Below are 6,000 nucleotides of genomic sequence, written 5' to 3'. Positions count from 1 at the left end.
TCAAGGATGTATCCAGATTCTTTCTGGTCTGAAGACTAGCATATGACTTCATAACACTACTTGACATGCTGCAAACAACTATTGACTATGTCGAGTTATGGGTGCAGCATGCTGCTGAGACAGGAAACCATGTTGTAACTTGTGACCATGTCTTAATAAACATGCCAGAATCATGGTTATCATGTTTGATTCTTCCTCCCTATCTCCTGCATCCACAAAACATTCTGACTGCTTACAGCACCATATTTTCATGTAGCTGCAAGAAGTGGAACGATTATTTTTTTTCCTCGTTCTCTGTGACAGCACACCAATTCGTGAACATACCTACGATGTTTCAGTATCCTGCGATGTTTACTGCCCACACTGAAGCACTTGGAACACCGTCAGTTTAATTATAACCATTTGGTACAATGTGCTTACAAGGGAAGTCCATTGCTCGAAAGGTATTCACGTTAAAAGACAGAACCAGATATCATTATTACAAATACCAAGTTTTTTGACTGCATTCTGCTTCATTAGCACTAAACACTCAATTTGAGATCTTATTTTTGACAGAGCAAACACGAGATGAGTAATTCCCGAAATTGTGTCAGCACAATGGATACAAAAGAGGGTTATTTGGAAAGTAAGGTCTGATTGGTCGCAAAACAGAAACCACTGCAGAAATCTGATGAAGTTTTGCACAGCTGTGTCGGGCAGCCTCTCTAGTTTCACCGTCAATTGCGTCATGTCACTCTTTTCAGTTCTGGATGCACAATTAGCACGTAAGATGCCTAGAAAATAGTGTCTCCCACCAAGTTTGCAAGCTGGGTGAGAGATTTCGCCTGATTTCATGCAACCACACCTAATATAACTGTCACGCATTTTCTTCTTCATAATAGCTCTCGACCACACATTGCAGGGGTAATGTGGTGTTTTTGATTGGAAGTGACCGAGTGAGGTAGTACAATGATGAGCACAATGGATTCACATTTGGGAGGATGACGGTTCAAACCTGCTTCTGGCCATCCTGATTTAGGTTTTCCATGATTTCCCTAAATCACTTAAGGCAAATGGTAGGATGGTTCCTTTGAAAAGGACAAGGCCACTTTCCTTCTGCATCCTTCCTTCATCCGAGCTTGTGCTCCATCTCTAATGACCTCATTGTATGGGACGTTAAATGTTAATCTCCTCCTCAATTGGAAGTGTTTAATCACTCTCCGTTCAGTCCAGAGTTGGTTTCCTCCAATTTGCATCTCTGCTCACATGAACCTTTGGCTATGAAGACAACATTTTGGTATAACCAGTGAGGTGAAGACCAATATAGAGAAATGGCAGAAAGCACATGTGGCTACCTCCTGTGACAAGGGTATTGAAAATTTGGTACAACACTACAACAAATGTCCAAGTCTATGCAGAGAAGTACCTGGAAGGTAGTTTTGATTTTTGCTGTGGTTTCCATTTCGCAACCGATTGGACATTGCTTTCCTATAGCCCTTGTAAAACATTCACTACTGTGTCACATGCCTAAGATGTTTATGAAAATAGATATCCATTTGTACCCCACATAATAGTATTCACAAATATGAACATAAAAGTTGAACTAAATATATTTTGATGTACGTATGCAGACTGAAGAGATGATTGAAACTTTGTACCAACCACTACGCCACCCTGGTACACTGGCTCTGCACAACTGCATCAGTTACCCTAGTCAGTTCAAATTAGCATTCATGCCTCAGCCTACTTGGAATTGCCCCTAACTCAAACAGCATTGCAGAGGTTCTCCAACTGTAGCATTTCAGAATTGAATGAAACAGGGTATCCTTCCTGAAACACAGGCATAGGTGCTTTAATCAAATGAAACTGTATGGTTCCAGAGATCTTTTCAAGTCTCAAACATTTATGATGTATACATGCCCACCCTTGAACAGTGGGAACCATATAGTTTAATTTGATTAAAGCGTCTATGCCTGGGTTTCAGGCAGAATCATACAATTCATTCAATGGTGAGATATTATTCCAATACAGTTGGAAAGCCTCTGCAATACTGTTTGAGTTTGGGGAAATACCAAGTGGGCTAAGGCATGAATGGGAATTTTGATTGAGGAGGAAGACGTGCTAGGGTAGTTTGTGCACTTGTGCGAAGCCAATGTACCAGGGCAGCGTAGTCATTTGCATATCTGCCCAGTGAGCAGGGGACACGGGTTCAAATCCCGACCTTTGTACAGATTTTGATGTCACTTCAGTCTGCACATATCTATCATAGATGTTTGAGACATGAAAATGTCTTGGAAACCATGTAGTTTTTTTAATTAAGTACATTTTAACACTTGAAATAAATTATTGAAAATGTTGAAAAAAACATGTTTTCAATTATGGTTCTGTTTTTCATGAAGTGTTAGATTAATTGTGAAATATAAACACACAAACAGAGAGATTTTGAATGCCTTGTAACACATGCATGTGTACTTTGTATAGTTAGTTCATTTTTACTAGATTTTGTGAAGTTAAACTTTGTATTGTGTGTATTCAACACTGGGAAGAAATGGTTGATTATATGTTTGGTACACTTCCTGATTCCAAAATGACCTCAAATTTTGAGTAAATACCGGACAGTCATTACTTTTCGAAATATATTTTCTTCCCGTAATAATTGTTTTGTTTTGTCCTTTAGTGATGATATTTACTTTTCCCAAGATGTAATTATAGAATAAAAATATTCATTTGATTCTAATCCTTTTATTTTGCAAGTCAACAACCTCATCAATTATTACAATGACTTGTTGACATAAAATTAAACATGAATGTTACTGCAGGTCCTACACTTCTAGATTTGTATGCCATCCATAATGGTACACAAGAGAATGTGCCAGGGACAAAACAAAAAGCTGTTGCTCAGTGGCACACAGCTGCATGTTTTCAGTGAGCTAAACTACAAAGAAACTGAACAAGAGCTGAGAGGGAGCATATTGCATGGTCCGGCGAGTTGTGATTTTGCCTCTTTTTCAATCGATATGAGATGCTGAGTGCACCAGTGGCCTGAGCAGGCATTTAACCTACAACGTGTGAAGGTGGTTCTATGCAGTTTTGGGCCCATTTATTCAGGTTACCATAAATGTGAACTACGATGTTTATTTAATCAATCTCTGTTACCAAGTGTTTCCCTTTCTTCTACATCTTCATGATGAGTGTGCTGTGGATATTCATGTCTCTCAATGTGGCAACAGCCACTTCCACAACACAGCATGCTTGTGTTTCTCATCTGACAAACACTCAGGCCCCCCAATTGCATCTCTCCTGGCCCACTAAATCACCTGATGTTAATTCCGTAAATGGAGCTCGGATTGTTTGGAACACTGGGTGAAAAGCAATAATAGGCATCCACACAGTTTGGTTACTGTGCAGGATCCAACCATCAGTAAGTTGCTTCAGCTAGATAGGCATACCTGTATTTACCAGGCTTCTTTGGTACGTAGACCACAAATGAGCATTTACCATGGAAGGATACTAGTTGCTCATATGCCTAAATTGGAATACTTTTGGGAATTTTCCACAATTTTTCTAAAGACAAAAGAGGCTGATGCCATTTTGTCAACTTTTGAGAGACACTTTTCTAGTTCAATAGTCATCAAACCGCAAGCAGTTCAACAACATTAGGAAACAGTTCCTAGAAATGACACATTTGAAAATTTCCGAACATGAACCATCAGTTGCAAATATATATAATTTACATTTTCGTGGTTGGATTTAAGATAGAAGAATGTATCAGAAGTCCTAAAAAGGCCAAAAGCTCATCCTAATCCAGGTTCTGAAGTTGAGCCTTGCTTTGTCAGAGCACATTTCCCTGACGCAATCTATTTTAGCATTTGTCCAAGGGTGTGATCGAGAATTTCGTCCAAAATAGAAATGCCACCATGAAAATGGTTCTTTTGGATCTCCCGTAGTCAACGTGGTGGATGGTAATTTCATGACGATGTTATGACGAGGCGTTCTAACAGCTCGGATTGGAGGTGCTTTGGCCCATTTGTACTGATTCTTGCCATAGAAGTAATTGCTTCTCCATTGCTCATCGCATGGATCACTACTTTCATCAGGGTAATTTTCTGTTGCACTTTGTTCTGACAAACTGTCATACTCACTCATAATGGGTTCCGTTTCATCAGGATTATCGTCTGATTCCTTCAACCATCTGCTCACAGTTTCGGTCTGAAGTGTTCACACATTGTCTGCTACTTGCATCAGATCCTTTACCTGCAGAATTACTAGATTCCGCCATATTTCAAAAGCTGTGAAATGGAAAATACCATGTACGGAAAGTATTTGCGGTAGCGTTCTCGCTTCCCGCGCTCGGGGTCCGGGTTCGATTCCCGGCGGGGTCAGGGATTTTCTCTGCCTCGTGATGACTGGGTGTTGTGTGTCCATCATCATTGACTCGCAAATCGCCGAAGTGGCGTCAACTAAAAAGGACTTGCAATACGGCGGCCTAACTTCCCTCCCATGGGGCCTCCCGGCCAACAATGCCATACGATCATTTCATTTCATTGCAGAAAAAATTACACAAACAACATAGTGCGGTCAAAATGACCGCGAGCGATATTCAAAAGGACGTCACTCACATTGTAGAAGCTCTGGAATAACACCACATGCGTTGCCCGACGACTCACAGCTAAACTTCAAGCTAACGAGCCGACGGCCGCAATAATGGGTAGGGAACTGGCTAAATCGCAATTGTTGACGAAAGCGCGCGTCAGATAGAGCGCACGTTAGTTAAAGGCTAATATGCAAAACTTCCATATCTAATGCTATATTCCAGCAACTACAGATTTTTTGAATGAGCTAATGTAATATTTAAATGTTATCGATAGCTGGTGAAACGAGAATTATGGCCATTCACTCTGGGCGTTAGCCCGTCACGTCATGACAACGTCTCATCAAGACACCGTCACGTCAACGTGTATTCACAGTGCCCGTCACATCATGGCATGTCAAGTCAGTTCAAGTCATATGATCTCTATTCGCATGGCTGTCCTCAACTGCTGCTTTTTTGTGGGAATTGCGATTTTTGCAAGATAATTTTCAGCCGTTTCTGTGCGTGAAGCGTACATACACAACTTGATAGCTTATGTACGCGGATGCAGGAATGCATTCTTGTACGAAAATGACATTATTGGACTCAAATGGTTTGCAACGTGCAGGGATTGCTTTTATATTACAGAAGGAAGACAGAAGTAGAAAACAACACCAAAAAACGGGTAGGTCTGATGTAATGTGGCACAGAAGGGGATTGGTTCAAATGGCTCTGAGCACTATGGGACTTAACATCGGAGGTCATCAGCCCCCTAGAACTTAGAACTACTTAAACCTAGCTAACCTAAGGACATCACATACATCCATGTCCGAGGCAGGATTCGAACCTGCGACCGTAGCAGTCGCGCGGTTCCGGACTGAAGCGCCTAGAACCGCTCGGCCACTACGGCCGGCACACAGAAGGGGAATTTCACCTACTACACAAGGAGCTTGAGGCAGAAGAATATGCATTTTATATTTTAGAAAGTCATAACATAAGCTTTTTCAATTGCTGTTTCAAACTGCACCAAAAATTAATTAAATGAACACACTGTTACGAGCTGCCATCTCATGCCCTGAAAAATTGGATTGTTTAAGGTTAAGTTTAGTCCAGTGCAAATTTCTGCACAGCAATTATATCTTCCTCGATACCTTTCCCTTCAAGATTGAATCGTTTTCTTTGCATCCTGTATTCGGTTTTTAATAGTGCAAGTGCCTTATTTGCACTGGGGTTAGCAAGTGAAACCACACACCCATTGACCACTGATGCTTGCAAAACCGTTTCACTTATAATCCACAGAAGTACTTAATAATAAATAAGCCTGTCACAAACACATATTTAAATAAGCAACTAGCAGTGCCTAAAGGTTCCAGTCCCATCTTTATGAACACTACAAATGCTTGACAGCTTGAAAATAAACTCCACCTGATTCTTCCACAGTACTTTCTCTC

This window comes from Schistocerca nitens, chromosome 2, assembly GCF_023898315.1.
Source record: "Schistocerca nitens isolate TAMUIC-IGC-003100 chromosome 2, iqSchNite1.1, whole genome shotgun sequence".
NCBI classification, from domain to species: domain Eukaryota; kingdom Metazoa; phylum Arthropoda; class Insecta; order Orthoptera; family Acrididae; genus Schistocerca; species Schistocerca nitens.
The sequence above is the reverse complement of the archived record's forward strand: the minus strand, read 5'-3'. Positions refer to the sequence as shown.